At 36.1% G+C, this 21787-nt stretch overlaps 2 protein-coding genes across 4 annotated transcripts in view; one reads left to right on the forward strand and one right to left on the reverse strand.

Annotated features, from left to right (window-relative positions):
- The window catches only part of LOC138183289 (autophagy-related protein 16-1-like), a 195511-nt gene extending 178950 nt beyond the window's left edge, over positions 1-16561 (reverse strand). The window contains exon 1 of one of the 2 annotated variants that reach the window (XM_069119987.1): positions 16224-16561. The gene's annotated coding sequence lies outside the window, so the exon portion shown is untranslated. Of the gene's footprint in view, positions 1-16048; positions 16188-16223 lie in introns of those variants that run through there. The other variant, XM_069119988.1, reaches the window with a different exon arrangement.
- The window catches only part of neo (ZP and PAN domain-containing protein neyo), a 247095-nt gene that overhangs the window by 99368 nt on the left and 125940 nt on the right, over positions 1-21787 (forward strand). The gene's annotated exons all lie outside the window — the stretch shown is intronic.

The raw sequence follows: 21787 nt of genomic DNA on the forward strand, positions 1-21787 counted from the left end.
GGACTCGTCTTTTCGAGGGAAAATGCTTCATTTGAAAGGTAGATGTAATTTAAAGTATTTAATAATCGCCGATAAATATGACAATAGCGGGAATACCAACCTAACTGGTATCTTGTGTTGATGAAAAAGGAAAGAGGAAACGAACAAAAGTTGTTCTCTAGATGGGCTTTCAAAGCAGAAGGTGGGAACGATGGCAAGAGGGAGGGCGGCTCTTCTTATTGAAAGAGGAAATAATACTCTGCTACAAGATAACCGCATTACCCCTCTGTTCCTTTGGGTTCTCTATTCGCCTCCGCCGATCTACCATCCCCTTGCTCGACACGCTGCAAGCTACGACGACGAATACTAATTTGAAAGCGGAGACCACTAACCACGCCACCCCCGGAGGAATTCTCGTGATATCGAGTTCGATTGACAAATAAAATATGTGTGACGTGGGTCGACCGGAGAAAAGTATCTTTTCGTTTTACGAGAACACGTTCCTGTCCGAGTAACGTGATACTGGCCACATTTCTCCGTCGGAATGGTTATGAACTTCTTGGAAAATCTTTTCCCATTTTGGTGTAAACTGGTTTCGAATTGTTTCCAATGATAACACTCTTAACAACGTTGTGATTTTTGATAAATTCAATTTATACGTTTAATTTGAAATTATTTTTTTTATTTAGTAATAAATTGAAACAAGTTAAGTAAAGGACTAATTATACGGAAGTAATCGGATTATACGATATTTTCTGCGATGTAGTATAATCTTGAATTTTGATTGAATTTTGAAATAAAATCGTACAATTTCTTACTATGTGTAAATGAAGTTATGAAACGTCGATTCGGATATCTTCCTTCTTGCGAATATCAAAAATATTCTTAAATGTGTTATATATTTATATCAAATTTTTACGACTGGAATTACATTTTCTACGAGCTGAACTTTTGAAATTATTTGCTACGAACTAAGCAGCGAAATAAAAATATTCAGAAAATATGGAGGGTAACGTCATGTAACTTTTAACGAAACGTGACGTTGATCGTGTTTCACGTACGCGAAATCGTTATAATCTTCGCGCGAAATCCTTTACCATTTTTACGTAAGTTGGAAGGGAATGTGCACGCTACGGAACTTTTCCCAGCAGCCTTGTTATTTCTCCGATTCCTCCTATGGTATAACGTAGATCATTCCACGTTCGTGGAAAAATATGACGAAAGATTTTCTATTCTTTCTGAATGAGTATTATCGGATTCGCCCCGTGAAATAGAAAACTAATGGGATTTGCATCGAATACGACGATGTAAAATGTGGTCAAGAATAAAACTAAAGTGTGATGTAATAAGAGGAAAGGTACAATGGAAAATTGATTCCTTTCAGTGGTGGATTTATTACGTTACCTTTATCGACTCTTTATTAGAGTGGAAGGAAACTGAAATATTTCGATAGACGACGTGGCCAATGTATACAATGAAATAACATTAAACTTATCAAATACAGAAATATTCTTCATATAAATGTGAGTTGGTTGTATAACGAAGTAATAGGGGATAAAATAAGAAATATTCGCTACTAGAGGATGAAAATCGGTCAGAGTAAATGTTTATAAAAAGATTTAGAAAATATTGTTGTGACTTCAGTTATTTAAATGTCGATAAAAGTATTCTTGAATTTGATCAATATTTCATTGATGGATTTTTCTGTAAATTACTACGATCATTAAAAATTAATCAAACGTTAACAAGGATTAATTACAACCCAATGAAAAATAATTAAAAGCATCAAAGACTCTTGTTACTCTACTCTTTCGTCGTAATGACATTTTCAATATGAATACAAAATCAACGATAAAAACAGGAGAAATACACCCTTAAAAGCGTCAGCAATTTTGTAAACGGAAGTAATACACGGAATTGACAGTTTGTAGCAAGATCAGTCAAACACAGGGTTAGTTAAATGCACGCGGTGAATTCAGTGAGCTCGCAAAATTCATTTTCATGAACATGAAGCTTTATACAAAATACGTGTATTTCACTTTTTTGATTTATCGCTATACCAGAAACCAAGCCCTGCCCTGTTCTAACATTCACCCGACCTCAATCTATATATTGTATAACACACACTGTTGCAGAAAGTTTTGCAAAATTATTTAGTCCAAAATAGAGAACGTTTATCAAACAAACTGAGTGGTAATATGCAGCAACTAATAAACGCTGACTCGTAAAATTTCATTTCTATCGATATTAAGTTAGTTAGAAAATCCATCATAGTCCGAATAGTTTTCAAACTTGATAAAACGAGAATCACTTTAACATTAAAGTTTCATCGAAAGCGCCTAAGTTTGATAATAATGATAATGCAAATGCAAGACATGGCTTCGCAATTATGTACGTACGAGTTAGCAAGAAAGAACAAGAGTCCGTTCTAACATGCAAAATGATCATCTTCTAAGGCTCATGATAGAATTATACTTTCCAGCTCATGTAATACCACCATGCGAAGGATCATCGAGCCGTTTCACGTGGCAAGAGGTTAAGGGGCAACAATTTTGCCTGCGCGTTGTACCGCGGCGTATTATCGCGCTGCTATCGTGCATCCTTTTGATAAACGCGAATGGTGAATTCAGTCGTTACTAAGAAGCTAAGATCCTGCCGGTTTGCACGCGTGTGTGTAATTTTCTTATTCCATCGTCTGTTGCTTCCTCGTTTGTCCTTTTCGCTTTTCCTTGTGGCGCGCTGCGCTTCCTTTTCGAGAAATGTTCCTGACCGTAACTACCGGCCACGATGAATAGTTAAATCGTGTATCGAGATACTCTTCGATTATGGTTGCAGCCGTAGATTGATCGGTAGCTATCTCGTGTCCTACCTAAAACGACGAAAACGAGGGAGAGAACGGGGATTTAAGTCGAAGGTGAAGGTAACGAGGAAGAAGACGAAACTGAAGGTGAAGGTGAAGTCTCGGAGAAAGGAAGGTGAAGGTGAAGGTGAAGTCAAGGACGAACGACAAAGATGAAAGCAAAAGTAGAACAAGGATGGACAACGAAGCGTTTTCCATAAGGGACATCGATCGAGGCTCGCGAATACCAAGTCACGATTCGAGTAGAGCGATTGTCTTGAATATCGAAGACAATCTTCAGTTGCTTCAGAACGGAATTACGGAATGGATATGAGACACAGGAGCAATATGATACGCAGTTCCGTTTTCATCGTTGAGACACGTTTCGAGTACATAGTAAAATTCATTCTGAAAATACCAACCTTTGTTAACAAAATCTGCACGTGTCCCGGTCAATTGAGTAAAGATTTAACGCTACAGTGAAAAAGTTTTAGTATCTCTAGCGAATTCATCGCCGGCAGACCAAGATGTCTGAAGGTGTAGGTTTCTTCCTTTTTATCTCTCTGTTGCCTTCCTCGCTGAACTGTTCTTTCATATAATCGATGTATTAATCAAGCAGGCAAAGGCTCGGGTTAAGCGAGAACATAGAGAAACGGTATCCAACTAGTTGGAACGGGTCAAGTATATCATAAACACCGTACGGGAGTAAGTTGATCTCGACGCGAGGGATGCTAGCTAGTTGTCGGGATAAACTACTGCGCTGATCGTCCGATGAGCCTTATCTGAAAGCATCTGTACGACAAATAATAATAAGCCTGGGTTATTAACGTGCCGCGTGCATCGTTGAAGCGAAGATCACACGAAAGATGCCGGCGATAAAGATTATTGGCTCGAGGAACGTATTATCATACTCGAAGAAGATCGTAGCCAAGCAACGATGTTGGCCGACTCTCGGTGTAGCGGAACCTATGTAGAAGAGAAGACAGTGTTGCGAGAGAAGAACAGAACCGAGCGCGCCCGCGCGCACACTCACCGAGGGGGTGAGACAAAGTGTATAGAGAGGGATCCATAATGGCGAAGCTTGGTCCATGGATCTCGTGGTAGGGACCACGTAGAACAGCAAGAGGCACGTAGAAAGACAGCGCGGACAATGAGAGAAGAAGAAAAGTGGAGAACACGTTTGAAGAAGAGAATGGGACAGTATCGAAAGGGTGATGAGGGTGGGGGAGAAACAGGACAACGGCGGGCGCGGGCAGGTTTATAGAGAGGATTTAGATGCGAACGAACGAACGGTTCGAGGCATTGTTCGATATAAGACACGACTTCATTAAGCATTCAAGTAATGTTCAAACATTGTACATTGAATTGTACTTGCGTCCCCGTGGCCTCCTGGCCCCCTCTGTCCTTCTCTTCTCCTCGATATACAGCTACCCTCCCTTCTCCCCCGATACCGACGACTTCGGTTTTGCCCCGGCGTCTACGAACATTGTCCACCCAGGCCAGCTATGTATTACTAAGTGCAGGCACAGCATACAATGAGAATATCGTCCTGGTGGAACTCGTGATGCCGCAATATCGAATAATGTATAACTATATCACCAGTCGAAGAAGGCGGAGCGAAGAGCAGACCAGCAAACGGACGATGAAATGAAGAGAACCAGTGAAACAAGAAAGGGTTACGGGAACGGATATAAAGACGAAGAAGGCAACGTCGTTCCGTTGATACGATTCAGCCATAGTGTGTCGGCAGGACCTAGATAATCCGATACATCTGGACTACGCGCACATGGAATACTTCACCGCATAAGCGAGACCCCTGTGGTCTCAGAGATTACCGGTCAGAGTGCCGTGATTCTTGCGGTGTTTGATTCGTGGCAAACAAAGGAGCCGCCTCTTCTTGATGCCGCCGCTTTTTCTTTTTTTCGATTCTAATGCTATCGACATCTTGGATATTTAGCGAAATTCGTTCATCTCTTGATTCGTTATTGATTTCTTATAGGAAGCTTTCGTGTTTATATCAGGTGAATCTTTGCGATTCTTCTTTGGTGCAATAAGATTGTACTGAAATAAAGGAACTGACTGTGTGATTTACGAGAAAAGAATACGAGAATAATATCTTTGGATTCGTAAGGATGAAGAGAGGTTGTAATAATGAAATTAGAAAATCTAGGTAAACAATTAACAGAGAATTCTTATGCTCTTAAACTGTACACATAATTTTAATAGTATTTCTGTTTCAAAGGAGTATAGCTTTTATCATAACTTGAGCTTGCTATTAATTTGCGATTTTTGATTATAATAGTTTTGTTCAGTTTCATGGGACATAACATATTCCGGAATTTGAAAAATTTGAGGTATATAGGATCCAGGAGCTTCATTCAATTTGGAATACTGAAATTATGTAACCGATAAAAGCTATTTTACAGAGAAGGGCCGCAAGTTATTTCGAATAGTACTCTATAGATTTTATGAGGATATAAAGTTGCTTCAGGGGCCATGGTTCTTGCTACGACAGCATTTTATGTTCTACATTCTTGATAAGACGCGTACCTTTTACATTCGACTACAGTTTCAATCCGATTGCTTGTCGGCTAGCGATCGCAAATTCGAAAGAAAATTGTATACCGAATTTACAGTGGTGCTAATAGAATTTAAGATGTCGCTATTAGCGAACAATACTAAAAATATAAATTCTTAATAAAAACAATATAATATTGAAGACAATACTGAATATTCATTTTGCTGAAAAACATAAAAAAGAAATTTAGATTATTTTGATTCAAACACAAAACAATTTCATCATATTTTTGTTGAAACATATACGCGAAAATAGCTAAGTGAATTTATATAAATTGCAGCTTTTTTTTGGCGCGTAGGCTGCATACTCGATATGCATGACCAAAATTAAATTCGCCGTTGAATTAACATTTTTTCTTCAACTAGCTCACCTGTTTTTAAAAATACCATCCGATAATTTGAACGTGGAAAATTGAATATTCCCTCGCGCGTCTTTACATGGCCTGTTCGTTTTCTTCGCGCGGTAATTTAACGAAATTACAGTCGAAATCCTTTCGCGCGAAATAATGCAGGACGCCAGCCACAGGGGCTGTCTTAACAACGAAGATGTATAACGTTGCCAAGGGAAACAATGACGATGTGGTTTACTGCGGCGTACGCGGAAAATTTTCACGATCCCAGGAAGGAGATCATTCCGGCTATCAGCACAGGGTTGAGGAAGGAGAGCTTGGAACATGCCAACAGCCTAGACTCTCCCTCTCTCTCTCTCCCCCCCCCCTCTCTCTCTCTCTCTCTACATGCTGCCACAATGCTAACTTCAATGTAAGCCAGGTGTATTGAGTTTAAACGCGTTTTGCGTAATTGAAGGCGCACACACCGGTATGGAAACGTTTTGCCAGGAGAAACGGTAATAATATCTGTCTTGCGAAGAATTGTGACTGCAATTTTCGACTACCCAGAGCTCGGCCATCCCCCTTTTTCCTTTCCCCTACGGAAGAGCTACGCTTTTCTGCTTTCATCCGCGCGCGAGCTCAGCCTCCGAGCACCAGCAGGTCGTCGTGCCGGAGAAAATAAAAAATATCACGCCTCCGCGAACGTAACACGAACCTTAATGGCATTGTTAACATAATTCTCGCGCACGAGCTCGCGCATAACTTACCAGCTGCGCGGGCTACGACGAATTATTTCGGGGAAGATACCCCATGACGGCTGAAATACATCACGCGACGTAACACCTTCGAAATGCTTTTATTCTCGACTATGCCATCCTACTTATCACAGTGAGATCATGATTTAATGGAATTCCTGGAATTGACATTCACGTGCTCTACGAAATTCCTGGAATCTACGTTCTAATCTAAGTTCTAACTAAATGTCTGTTCGAAAATTCCAATGTCTTCTAAAATCTCGAAGAAGCATTAGAGATTATCATGACTAGATTCTTCAGAAGATTTAAAAGCACGAGTGTTGTACTTGGATTTTTAAGTTGATGAACAGGATCAATGTAATTCGATCCATGTAGTCGACATTCATGTATCAAGACGTTTTATTTGTCTTTTACCGTTCAAAACGTGTTTCAACGTGTGAAAGTACAATTAGGGCAGCTATCACACTATGCAATTATGTGTATAATATGAGCTAGTACGTTGTAAAGCGTGATAAGTATTTTCAGAATATTATAACGTCTACCATATAATTTTGGGTTAATAATCATAACGGAGAATTGATTCTTACTATTTGTTACATGAAGTGTCGAGATTACGCTTTGCAATATTCTAGTCGCTAATACTCAAATACCGTAAGCGGAAGATTAACAGGTTTTTGTAACATTTTGCGGTCGTAAAGTTTAAAACATTAATCTCTGTTTTAAATATCTTGTTACAGCATAGAGTTTTGGCCCATCTTCTTTCTTAATATATGCTAATTATCCTATGACCGAGGTACTAGTCTCACGTAAAAATTCGTTTTCCTTTTATTGGATATGTAGCGGCACATGAGTCAACGAAAGATTCGAATCTGGAGAGACTCATATTGTTGTGTCTTACAGTGTCAACGTTGTTTCAAAGGTAAACGAACTCCGGACAAAACATTATTGCCGTTATTTGTAATCGTCAACCAGAGTTACATTTGAGCTTTTTACAATACCGCCGGTCGATACAAATAGACGAACGTACTTTCTAGGACGGACTATTATAGTCAGACAGTTGAATAGCGAGCGTAGAATTGAGCAGTAGCATTGAGCGAGCGACTTGCGCGATTAGGACCAGCATACACTCTGTACTTGTATTTAAAGTGATTTTAATATACACTGACGTTCGTTTATTTCACTTACTTTATTGGCTAGTTTAAAGATGGTTAATTATTGTGAACTAATTCTTCGTTTATTTATACGCCAATTATCGAAATCCAATCATCGTCCTAATAAAAAAAAAGTCTTCTTTCCAGAACTGCATACTTCTCAGATGTAATAACAATACGTTATTGTACTGCAATCAATCAAGTCCTCTCTAGGTTTCCTATTACAGTACCAGATTTTGTAGAGATATTATCGTTTTTAATATTGATACTGACTATTGTTTGTAATCACTTCATTCTTTAGAATCGTCAATCACTTTTCAGAGTCTGACGGTACTTCGTCTTTTTCAATACTTTTCTTAGGACTATTCATTTCTTGTCTCTTTTCGATGTATCATCTTTACTATATCCTTGACTACCTCGTAAAAAGCGTAAAGACCTCGCTAAAAGTATATGAACTTACACCATAGCGCTATATTAATAAACGCCATATTACGCTAGAACTGCGAATATCATGCAGTTTGCAGTATAACAAAATTTGTAATTTTTCTCAGTTTCATATCACTATAGGGATCAAATAAAATAAATGCAAAACTGTAAGACCAAACTTTTGTTGCCCTTTTGCAATAAAATAATTTTAAATGGATACCTAATTTCGATCTATAATTATTTTCCAATCGCTCGTTATTGGAAGATGTTTAATTATCAAAACGGAAATACGTTCTCCGATACAACCAAAGAAGACGTGAAAACAAAAACTAGTTTCTCCATGTACGCATCACCTCCATTTTCATACCTATCCATACGTTCCATTTTTGCATGACAGTAGTTAAAAACAGCTTTCAACAAAAGCATTTTCACGGCACCTTGTAAACGACATATCGTCGTATTAAATAAAGTATTTCTTTCATCTTTTTCATATTAATTCCACGTTGATGCGTCCATAAAAGTTATTCGTCGACCGCCCGAGGCTATACACCGCGCACAGTATCGAAGAAACACGAGACGAGAAAAAGATCTTTGGTTCGATACGACAAAAGATATTGAAGACTTTTAAATGAAGTCTTCACTTGTCAAGGCTAGTTCGTACGCAGAATGGCCATCTTTATCCTTATTATGATCGTAAGTTCACAGTCGTAACTAACCGCTGATTATTTTCATTAATGAGTTCTAGAAGTAATAATAAATCCGGTCCTGAATAGCCGGTAATACCCGCGCTATTGCCTGGTCATTTAATAAGACGTTTCTTACCTCAAATAACTTTTCTACGTTTCTCTTACGCACATTTCGCTCGTAATAATATCTCGCGTAGCGAATTGTGCTCCATCCGCGGCATCGTTCATCGAACTTCGGCGTAACATCCACTGTTCCACCAGGCTTAAGTTCATTATCATCTTCCTTTAATGGGATCAACCTACGATAAACTGGATTTAGGCTACTGCTTGATAGTTTCGACATGAACATATGTGCGAAATTGAATTACACCATACGTCTATTTTCGTATCCCCCATTCTTTTTAATTATATTCTTTTTAATCTAATTAAATTTCAAGTGTTTGTATTCACATAGATTTGAAATTTCAAAGGAAAATTTAATTTAAGGCGTTCCGTGTATTAGAATTTGCGTTCTAGGTTTTATATCGATTGAAATTTTTTATACAAATTCATATTTCGAACAGAACTAAAGAAGTGGAACTGATGTAAGCAAAGACTCGTTCATCCCCTAAATACTATAACAAGATATTGTATTTACTTTGGTAACTGTATAACAAAAGTTCTAAAAATCCGTGATATAAAATATCAACTTTTCAAATGAAACTTCAACAGCATACTACTACTATACTATAGATACTAGATAGATAGTACTATAGATATTACGTGTAGTTATCTAATAGAAGTAATTTTCACATGATCTATTACACTTCCTCAAAGACTAGCTAGTTCAATTATTCTAGATCTACTAGACTTATCAGTTGTTTAATTATATTAATCCTATTATATTTCGAAGAGCTCACACATAGTTACAAAATCATTGGAAAAACAATATTTCATGTAGGCATCATGTAATCTAATAATTACATCATGTAATTTACATCATGTAATCTAATAATTAGATATATGGTACCTATTTGAATGCAAGACAAAACTACAATCAAAACGATTGTGGAAAAAATCTTTCATAACAATCCATATCGAACGTATATGCTAAACTTTATAAAGTAAACGGGTATTACATGAAAATAGCGTGTTAGCATACAACATCGTAAATAATGAGAATAGGATCGACAACAAACGTGACAAGTGAACTCTAATTTTTAATACACGATATTTCTTGTACATAAGAAGGGATATAAATGAACTAGGATGAAGCTAATTTCTTCTGGATAAAGTAATAAATAAGAAACTGGTAATTCCACTTATGTAATAGTAATAAAAATATATTTAACCTTCGTGGAACGTACAATCATCGCTATGAGGAAACCAGATGTTTTACAAGTGATTCTGAATAGATTAAATATTTTATAATTATAATAACACCGCCACAAAGGGAAAAAAACACGTGTGTAACAGCACGCGAGACAAAGATGGTAAAACGATAAAAAAAAGTAATTTGGCGGCACATGATACGTCGAAAAGGCGTACACGGTATTCATCTATTATTACCTGCGCTCTTTTAAGGCGTCATCAGCTGGCAATAAAAAGATTCTACGACCGACTAACGCGGCTACATCTAGCTGTAGACTTAGCTATAATTCCGTATAAGGCTTTCGTGCGATTAACAGTTCGAGAATGCGGTGTATATATACGTTGATACAGAAGTGAAGGTATATGCGGTGTACAAAGGGACGTAATTATCGTTAAACTGTTCGAACACATAACAAGACACCTGGTTTCTTTCGTGTAATTGAAATTACACATGAAATCAGAAGCGTATGTACATTACCTCGGATATGGAATAAATTAGTACTTGTGTTTATTAATTGTTATATCATAGGTTCAATAGTATTATATGACACGTTCTCGCGTTGTGATCTGATTAAATTGTATTATGGACAATTTAACACCAGCATTAACTGGTTATGCTGAAAAAACGATTGCGTTGAGCGATGTTATGATTTAGTTAAGTGTTATTCATTTATATTTGATATATGATTAATGCAGTAATAGTCGTGTAACATAATTTGAGTATGATTCTTATTAGAAACCTTCATTATTTTTAAATGAGAAAGCGAGGGTGATAGGTAGAATTCGATTAAATAAGCCATTTTAAAAAATCAATCAAATACAGATAAAAACCAATCAGATAAATAATTGACCTTTGCCCTGTGAAGTTAGCACTGATGATATTTTATTCTGAAATTCGCGTGAATTGTTTTTAACATTTTACAAAGATGATACTCATATCAAATTTGTAGAAAGCAATTTAAACTTGTATTTAAAAATTGTTTCGAAAGTATAACGAAATATCAAAAACTGAAGACACAACAAGCAAGTAAAATATTTGCTGCATCGATGGTCGAATACAAAATGCAAAGCTACGTACATGGTGAAATAATAGTTTTGGTTTACGTATAATAATACTGATCTTTAAAAGATTTAAAAAGATTACAAATGTAAATCTGTATGCATTTTTCATATTAATGAACGTGTTCGATTTATATCTTTAGCGTATTTACGCATAACAAAAGAAGCGTTTGCTAAAAAGTTTGCTCTAAAACATAACTGAAATCTATCTCCTTTGCTCGTTGCCTGCTGAGACAACTCATTCTAGCAGAGAATTGGGAGAAATTTCAGCGCGCAAATTGTGCATATTAAATTTCAAGCGGACGTTGCAGACTGAAGCTAGTACCTTCCAATGTGCAGAATGTCAAACAAATCCTGATTTCATCAAAAACCGATATCGGTCTATCTGACCGTCCACTGGTATTGCGAATTTTGCCGCGCGATGGTCATCTCGTGTGTTGTTCCGCCCTAAATACACGAACGATGGAACAAAAACCAGATACCATAGGTTGTCGAATGGACGGCCGGCAACGTGAACTAGCCGAAAATGTGAAATCATTGTTACCGTATAATTCACACAGTCACGGCCACCATGGACCTTATTTCTTCCGATTTTTCCCCGATTCTCGGTTTTCTCTGAATACTTAGCCAATTTTTTCGAGACATTCTTTCGTATTCAGATAACAACACGTATCATCGTAACGTTGAAAATAAAATTATATCTTTAAAAACAGAGATATCATAGAAAAGATATTTTCATATTTAATATTGTATATTTTTTAAATGATTTAACTCTGAAACGAGCGAATTTTCGCTTTGGACAACGAAATTTGTTCCATGCGATGCTCAGATTATTTCAATAGTTTCTGACGGGTTTATGAACAGTAATTAACATTATTTCACTGAAAGTTTGTTCTGCCCGGCTTGTTTAACGTCGCACGTCCTATGAAAACACAGAACTATTATATAGACCTAACTATACCATAATATATCCGCTGTTTATTATAAAATTTGCTTCTTCATTTTGATTATTTTGATAACATTGTATATTTTCTGATTCAACTATATATTTCATAAAGATTAGAAAAATATCCAAACAGTTCACTATCCATTGCATTGGAAGCCTCAATATTCAGTGATATCATATTTAATATTTATTTGATATAATACGTATTTTTAAATATTCTGTAATTTATACACGCATTTCTAGACTGGTTTCGAATTCGATCAATATAATTCATACTTGATCCTTATTTAATCCTTAATTCAACCAATAAATAGTAACCATTCAAGTACTTTCGTGAGTCAGTGCAAGATTATATAAGGTCAAAGGTTTATTAAAGATCAAAGAATGTATCGCACAAGATTAACCGAACGATTATAATAAATTTCATTTCTTCCCATAAATAATAAACCAATAGAAATACCTTAGTGTACAACCGAATAAGATATAATCTCCCATAACTGTACTCACACGAAGATACACATCGCGTTCGATTCAACGATTGCGACATCGGCAAAACTCTCATTGGCAGAGTTTGAGAGATGTAAGGAGAGGATAATTTCATCGACAGGACGAACATGTTTAAAATCGATGCGTGACACGACGGTATTTACATGCTTTCCATGTTTCACCTTTACACACCAGCCCGCTTAATCGAGATCACGTCAAGCTATAATTTCGTTTACGTCTATTCATCCATCATCTTGCTAGTGGCTGATCGTGACTTGCCAACGCTATGTATGCTATCGCGGTACCGCGAGTCGGCAAATATGCGAATGAAGCTAAGCAATTGATTGAGTTACGTCACGCGTCATTGGCCGCGTATTTATGCAGGAAAGAGCGATGCGTCATTTTGACAGACTCCCTGATACACAGTTTAACACCTTGGTGAATGCTGCGTATCGGAAGAATGCAGGTAGCGTGGTTACCTCGGCCAATGGATTCGCTCGTAGTGAAGAATTCACGATTTTCAGATAAAGGTGAAACCGTCGGTGAAATTGCAACGTTATTTTCCGATCCCGTGGATGCGTTCTTTAACTATAGTTTGTCGGGTATATCCTTTTATAGTAGAAAGTAGAGTAGGGTAGAGTAGAGTTGAAAAATGAAGGGTTATAAAGATACTAATTACTGATGTTAGTTACTGTTATTGACCTGGAATGTTTTGAGAAAAGAGTATATGAATTAAGAATTAATAATTTTTTATCGTATCATTGACTATGTAAACTTGTAATTCAATTTGTTTGTATACATTTATATGTAGTATATATCTAGTGATATAGATGTTACATCAATATTGAAAAAATTGATTAACGTGCCAATAATAATTATGTATACATTAATATCATGCACATAATAATGTATATATTAATTTATTATATTTCTAAAATTGGGAAAGAAAAGATTGTTGAAGATGTTTATTAATAGCATTAGATAGATATTAGATATTTATCAAATGCTTTTTATATTTAAATCTGCGTTATATTTTTAGCTACAATTTAAATTGAGATATTTAGATAACATGAAACTAATTCGAATTTTGTACATGAAATCTAGGTCTAACAATCGTTCTACTTACGAATTTTCATTTCGTCGTATGTCTATATTACTTTGGAAATATTAATTTTTGTCCAAAATTACTTTGAATGTTTCACGAAATTTAGTGCTATAGGTATAGCAATTACAAAATAACGATTATTATCGGCTAGAAGTTGTATGAAGGAAAGAAGTAAACTAAGGAATGAAATTGGTAGTTTCTAAATGGGTCTTATTGTGAGAAGTCGATACAACAGCGCAAGTCTTGAGATTTGATAGTCTAAAGGAACTTGATTAGTTCAGAAACAGTTCGATCATATATAACATCGATCTGAGGAAGTTTGTTCTCAGCGCTGATGAAGCTATTGCGCATTGTTGTATATATGTATAATGGAGAGGAATCTTGGAGTAACGCGTGTTAACGAGCCGTACGGATGTCACGCCATAGGACTGTGTACCAACTTCTAATGTTCCGTATGAACATATACGTGTCCTCTACATACAACTAAGAGAACAAGCCTAGGCACAGTACAACAATGATTAACTAAGCAAGAGGCTGCAATTCATAGAGAAATGGCAAACAGTGAGAAAGCATCTTTTTGTTGAATAATGGTTTAAATGGATGAACGCCATTTCTCACAAAGAAACACTTTATGTAACTATCATGATATAAACATATCTCATGTCTTGTTTCTTCTACAGAAACTAATTTATATGACTAAATTTTTTAAGTTTTACTTTATTCATCTATCACTATATTCTTGTAGTATCCAAGCATGCACAGTAATATAATAAATGAAAACACAGAAGATTATCTAAATCAATATCTTCTCTTAAAACTAGGTCCATTTCTTTTAATACAGAATTCTTTAGTGTGAAATTTTTCATTCTTTTAATATGCAAATGACAGCTAGATGTTATATATTATATAAATATCACAAGTCTAAGATATTCTAAAGAAATATTCAAATTACATTTCCTAAATAATCGTTATCAAATAGTTTCCATTATTAATATATAAGAACGACAAAGTATTCGCTAGTAGCACGATATATTAAAAAATGATCGATAAAGATACTACTTTTCTAGCACTCCAGGAGGGAAAACGTATTACTCTCGTATAAACAGAGAGGGGAAACTTCTGAAAAGTAGCTAACGTCATATTCATAAAAGTCGATGTAATCTCTTATCCGTAGCCAAACTTTTATATAGATGCAGCATAATCTGCTGACGATCGTGTACATCGGAACGAGGTATTTGGTGCCTCAACCATGTAAGTTGTATGTAAACACACCTGCATACTTTAGAGGCGATAGGTGATTGGATAAGAAGCTATAATCCAAGATTATGGGTATGATGCAACTTTAGTATAGAAAGGATAATACATCTTTCTTCATTTACCACATTAGGATAAGGAAATGAAGCAAATTAATGAAGTCGCCAAAATTATCGAAGCCTATCTGATCTCTATAACATACGAGTACATAATTACATTCTTTCTCACATTAGTTACCTTACCATTAGTAGTCGTGTTGATATGAAATTGTATTTTGCTACCATATTATAGTTTCTCATTTTCTTGATTTCGTGATAGAATCTTGAATTGATTTTTGAAGTATACAATACATTTTGAAATTTGAGGTAGAATATTCGAAATTGGAGGTTATTGTCATTCTTTCCACAGTCCATGACGATGGCGATTAAATAAACAGTACTTTTAACTGTTAAGTCAATTTATGATAATTTGATCAATTGCTTAATCGATTTACATAGAAGCTCACTTAGTTGACTTATCTACACTGTGACACTTGAGCACAAAACCGGTAAGCATAAAACCCGATGTTGTACCGAGAACAAACGTTGGCCAATGAAATGATGCCTATAATATTAATTAAATCAGACGCCATGAAAATTATTCTTTTATTTCAGACACGGTTATATAAACAGGTTCGGACACTTGCCAGGGAAAAACCAGGGTTATTAATTAAAAAATATTTTAAATATTCTTGTGATAATAATTCCTTACAACATAAAGTTTCGTACTATATCTCTTTGCTACTATTGTATTAGAATTTATTATTAAATTCGTAAGTTTTTATCTTTCTTAATTTAAAAAATATGCAACATTTCGTTTTACTGACAGAATTTGTTATAATTATTTTAGTAATGAAAAATCTGAATAAAAGAATGATTATGTCGTCAATTTTAATTACTCGAAATAAACCACAGTTTGTCATGCAACCAACCACGTCTTACTTCGATCGCCATGTTGATTTTCTTCAATTCTCTCTGTGGACACTTTCGTCTGTGCTTTCGGTATATATGTATGTATCCAGACTATTCCAGACCTGCTTATATGACCATGATTTCCAACCTTACCTTATCGAAATACAGCAACTACAGTTATCAACCCTGTCGTGAATGCTTCTACCGCGAAACCTAATCCAACAGCTAATGTCAATGCCTAGACGTGAACGGGGTAGGAGAACGTGAGAGAACCTGATGAGCCTCCGTCAGAACATCCCCTCCTTAGAAGATAATGTAATTACTCTACCTCGTCTTTATCCTCACATTATCTTTCTGTCTCTCCAAAGATCTTCACTGGGCACTGTTCTCTGACACGAAATCACGTCTACCATGGCACATTCGGAACCAATGCACACTACGGATTCACGTAAATGCGAACGTGGGCAGCCTGCTCATTAACTTTTCGCACACAAACGACACATTACACGGCTAATAAAAACAATAAGATGCGCGATATATCCGTACTACAAGAATGCGTACATGAGAAAACGACGAGATTAATTCCGTTCATCACGAACACACGCGTCACGCATTCAACCAAAACAAGGAGTAGCTCCCAACTCCGCGCCGCGGCGCATCACTTCATCGACCGTTCTATCGATTATTGACACTGTGAACTGCATCGCAGACGAAATCGATATTCCTTTAGCACCCGATGCGCATCCTTGCCGCGCAGCTGAACTTTCGGCGGTTACAACTGAATTTCTATAGCCGCTCTGAATTTATCAAAAAATATTAAACTTAACATTTATAAACAATTTTTTATGAGAGAAATGGATTACGATCGATTAATTTTTTATTTCATTTTTGACTTCTATAAAATTTCATCAAATTATCAACTGCTTTTAAGAGATCTACAGTTTTCATTTTCTAATAGTATGCTGTATTAAAATTCTCCTACTTAATGATAGGGCAAAAATCAACAAAAATGTAATTAATAATTAAAAAATGTAAATCTTTATGGACAAAACTAAAAAAATGAAATCTGAAGATTAGACACATCTAGTAAGTATAACAATAAGTAATCCACCTTTGATATTTTATATCCGTATTTCTATCTCTACACATTACATGCAGTCTATAGAGTTTTTTATTGTTAAATTTCACAAAAATGTGAACACATCTGCAGTCTAATTATAGTAACGAGACCACTTAATGTTAATATTATTGCATCCGAAAAATCAGTTACGATTGTATTAATCCAGAAAACCAATTTTTCCCTTCGGGGAGGAAAGATTGATTCGTAGCTGTAGTACCGAAAGTAGTATGCTACTCTTACTAGGTGAAAGTATTCGTTACTGTCCATTAATGTTCTTCCTCTCCGGTGAAAAACACGTTTCCTTAGGGAGTGTGAAGTGCAGGCAGGTCGGTACAACACGATTTCCATCGACGACACGGCAGAATGCACGTCGATAGGATCGCGCGATAACGCATACGGAATTCCACACGCCAGTTTACACGCGGTCGGGGAAAAACTTTTATCTAGCCGGAACGTGCGGAGGAAACGAACCCAGCCCACCATCCATGCGACAGTTACTCGAGCTAGCGCCATTCCTCCAACTTTATACCGAACTTTCCACGAAATTATTTCCCTGATAAAAGTTTTCCAGGGTGTCACTGGAATCAAGGCCGATGTATAACCGGATATTACGCCCCTAAAAAGTCGCGTGAAGCGGTACTTACTGTTGAAGGTGATGAAAATGTTGCACGGAAGTTACGCCGCCGCTTTCATACTCGCCATTGACGCGAGGTGATATAACCCGTAATACCCCGTGAATGATCAAATCAAAAACAAAAGGAAGGAAATAATGATTCGACGTACATAGATACGACGTAAAAGACCGATGTTACAAACGGCCGTATGATCAATCACATTACGAGCATCGACTTCCTGCGAGGCATAGTTAACTCTACCGTGAAACGAGTTTTTACCTATTCGCCTTATATCAGACACAGTTTTTCACCGACTGTGCTACGCAGTTCTTCTATTGTTGCATATTCATCATTCTTGACACTTAGGGCTTTTATATTCGCGAAACGAGGCTACATTTTCTTTCTTCATGGAATATCGTTGTCGAGCTACTCAGAGTGACGTTACTTAACATTCCTTTAAGGGAAACTCCGTAGTAACAACGTTTCTACGTTGAGAGAGGTAAAATTGTAGAAAGTGTTCAAGATTAAAGGTAAATAATGAGAAACAAAACCGGAAATAGATCAACAAAATTTGGTGCTTTTAGTGGAAAAATAAATAACGATCAAAGCTACATTTCGTTCCTTACCAAAGAGTAGTGGTTTACTGGCGAGGGAGTTAAGAAAACGACGGGGTTATCGTTTAAACGAAATTAGAATTTCGAATGGAAACGCAAAATGAATAAAGACGTTATTATGCAGCGGCGTGGTTAAGTGTTTCATCGCGGACGAAATATCGCGAACTTCGCTGACCGCCTTTTAGATGAGCCGGATGAAATATACTTGGCCCGCTGTGGGCGGCGGCCGACTCTCAAAGTTCCCCAGAAATTGCGTTAAACGTCTTCAGCAATTTTGCCAAGTGCTTTTATCCGCTGACAAGCGAATCACGGTTCAAGGAATTGTATAACGTTCGTATTTTGTTGGTTATACGATTTAAAATATACCATTCGCAGCAGTTTTTCCATTAATATTTTCTTCTATTCTTTATAAGGCTTGAAGTGGTATGATTTATAACAAAATTAGGGCAATTCTTACTTTTTGGAAGATAAAGTATCTATTTTCTTTGTTTCTAAACTTCTACTACTTGTACGTCGAGATTCAGACAGAATGTAACTTACAACTTAGATCATATTCACCTTACTTTTTGCAATAGCAAATATTCTGTTATAAATTTTGAAAGGAACTTTCCACAGATCTGAATAAATTCTTGACCACTCCTATAACAGAGGACCTCTGTTCTTCTTTTAAAAATACAACGCGTTTTGACGACATAATGGGAGAGGACATGAGGTCATAAAATGTTCAACAGTACATCGAGATATCACGTTGGGAGTAGCCACGAGATTGTCAAACAGAATTCATCAATAAACAATAAGTGACTTCTTCAATTGTGAACATTGGTTAAGTAAATCAACTTTCGTGGACCTTGTAAATTTATTTAAACTCAAAGTTTGATTATGCCAATTGAATGAACATTGCTAGAACCTATACCATCATGGTGAAAAGACCCGCATCTACCCATGAAACGTAACTTAGTTGATATCGTTGACACTGCAAATTGGTGTGGGTGACTCGTTCAAAGCCGCAGCCACTAAAGATAAAGCTAATTTTTCGATTCCAACTAACTTGTATCGTTGCAGGTGTTTGTACGATTCTCTTATCAGTATCCTAACAATAACGTACGGACAAAGACTGCGTCTCCATAGGAATTGTGAGTTTTAGTGTGGTCTTCTTTGAGTTCTCAATGCAAGTATTATATGTATAGCAACATAGGTGCCTTTTATTCTATATTTATAACAAAATTCATGTCATTAGTAATATTAAAGCTAAATAAAGTGATCAAAATGATCATTCGTAATGTCTCATAAATTTAATATGCTGCACTTTTGGGGATTTGAATGAGTTTTTATGAAGAATACGGATAACTAGTTTAGTAGAAGGTAGTTCTAATGTTAATTCTTAATCCCTATTATGGGGTCCTGAAATACCTTTCAATTGTCACACTTTCGTTTTGAAATAACACATGACGCAAAATTTCATCAATCTGCAATTACATTGAACGTTGTAATTAATAAGCTGTAAATTAAGATTCAAATTTTCATATTGAAATACCTAAAAAACCCATCAGCTTTTACCTTCATTACAATTTTACAATAATTCCCAATAGCAACACCAAATCGTTCCCCAATTGATCCTCAACATAAGAAGCCACCTGATGTTTCGCGATTAATAACACGAAACTCCTCCGTGCTTATGGCGTACGCAAACAGCTGCATTCCTTTTTGCCATGGGACAAGGGGATATAAATGACTGTCGAAAATTCATGATAAATGCGAGGTCAGTTCTCCGTTCGAAACTTCGCTAGCAAAACGATAGTCCTCCCAGCCTATGTATACGTACAGTGGGTTCGCATAAAGTTTGCGCAATTGTGGAAACGGCTGACGTAATTTATGTGGATACAGGGCTCGCGGTTATATGATATTGTATAAGTACGGTGGGGAGAGTACGTATATGTACATTACGCCCATTAATTTTCGTCCAAGCTGGTTCGTAGCAACGCGTCAGAAACAGCAATGTAGTCGTGAACCGCGAAAAAAGTTGCTCGATTAAACCGGATCCCACGGTATTCCCTCAAACCCTTGGCTGGATTAACAGCTTTGTTATTATCACTTGGTCGGTCACCGACTTTTTTTCCCGTTAACAGATTACGTATGAACTTTTTGATTTGCACACACCCGAAGACATTTATCCGATAATATGTATCCCGAGATATTAACGCTTGAATTACGGGGTTAAATCCGTTTAGCAGCCCTAGTATCCAATTTTCAACCAGGGGAGAAGGTATGCCGTTAAATTAACGCGATGTCGCCAATATGTTTCGCTTAACAATGCTTTTATTTTTATCTTTCCGAATGAAACTTCATTTGAAACAGATTACGCTGTAAGCTTATTACTTGGGCCAACGATTGTGATTGTTAAACATAGGTTTTATCGATTTCGTTGAGTGTCCGCGGTGAACTAAATAGTAAGGCTATTATCTTTTTTATCATATTTATTATATCTATTATATTATTAAATTATTAAAACGGGAGACCTCAAACAAATCGATTTTATTCTACGCTCTTTACTTATTTTTTCATATAGTTTGTTAGCTGTTCATTCATATCCAATTGGGAATTACGTAATCACGTTGGCGCATATTACACTTAACTTTTCATATTCGATTTTGTCTGAAATGGAACCCCAAAAGAAAAAATTTGATTCTACGTTTTCAGCTTATTTTACCACGTAGAGAAACTTTTTACCTAGAGCAATTTTTTATTCTCTAACTAAAAGTTATGTAATCAAGTTTGAATGTGTTTGATAAATTTTCAAATCTGATTTGCTTGAAACCGAAGCTTTCGATAAAAACATTTTATTCCATATGTGTACAGGATAATTTTTTGTCTGATCGAAGCACGCATCTTGCGATATTTTTTGTAGCTAGTATAATATTTATGAATTTTATCAGCTTTTACTCTTACCTTAGATTTTCAAAAACTTCTGTACTTCGTAAAAAAACGAACTATGTAAAACGATATTAATCAATTTAATCTAAATTTCAGTTGTTACCATCGTAATCGTAGATCCGTGGAAGCGAGAAGTGATAAATAATTCAACTGTCTCCCAGTATAACAACGTACTTTAGATAAATCACCCCAGATAAACACTCCTGCTATCAGATGTATCGCTGTACCTGTTCCCCTAAAAGAATTATATCCCTTCAGTATCTTAATCTGCTGGTCGTTCTGTCAACATTTAGATATCTGTTCGCTACTTAATAGTGATTAAAAAATATTACACGGATCAAAGTATTGATTTGTAACGTGAAAAATAGGTGTTTGCCTACGGGTAGTTTCCTAACGTAAACAAAGATTCTTATCTTTCCCAGCCAAAGTAACGTAAAGCTGCTTCTCATGCTTACTAATAGATGTGTTTACATCGTAAAGATAACTTAAATAAAATACCTTTTTGAAACAGTATCGTGTATTTCTAACACTGAACATAGGAAATTGAGAGATAAGTGTGTCAAGATAAGCTGGATTACGTTAAATCCTGAATACATAATTTTTACGTTTGGTA

Source organism: Bombus flavifrons, chromosome 9 (assembly GCF_040668555.2).
Source record: "Bombus flavifrons isolate JBK064 chromosome 9, iyBomFlav1_principal, whole genome shotgun sequence".
Classification (NCBI taxonomy): Eukaryota; Metazoa; Arthropoda; class Insecta; order Hymenoptera; family Apidae; genus Bombus; species Bombus flavifrons.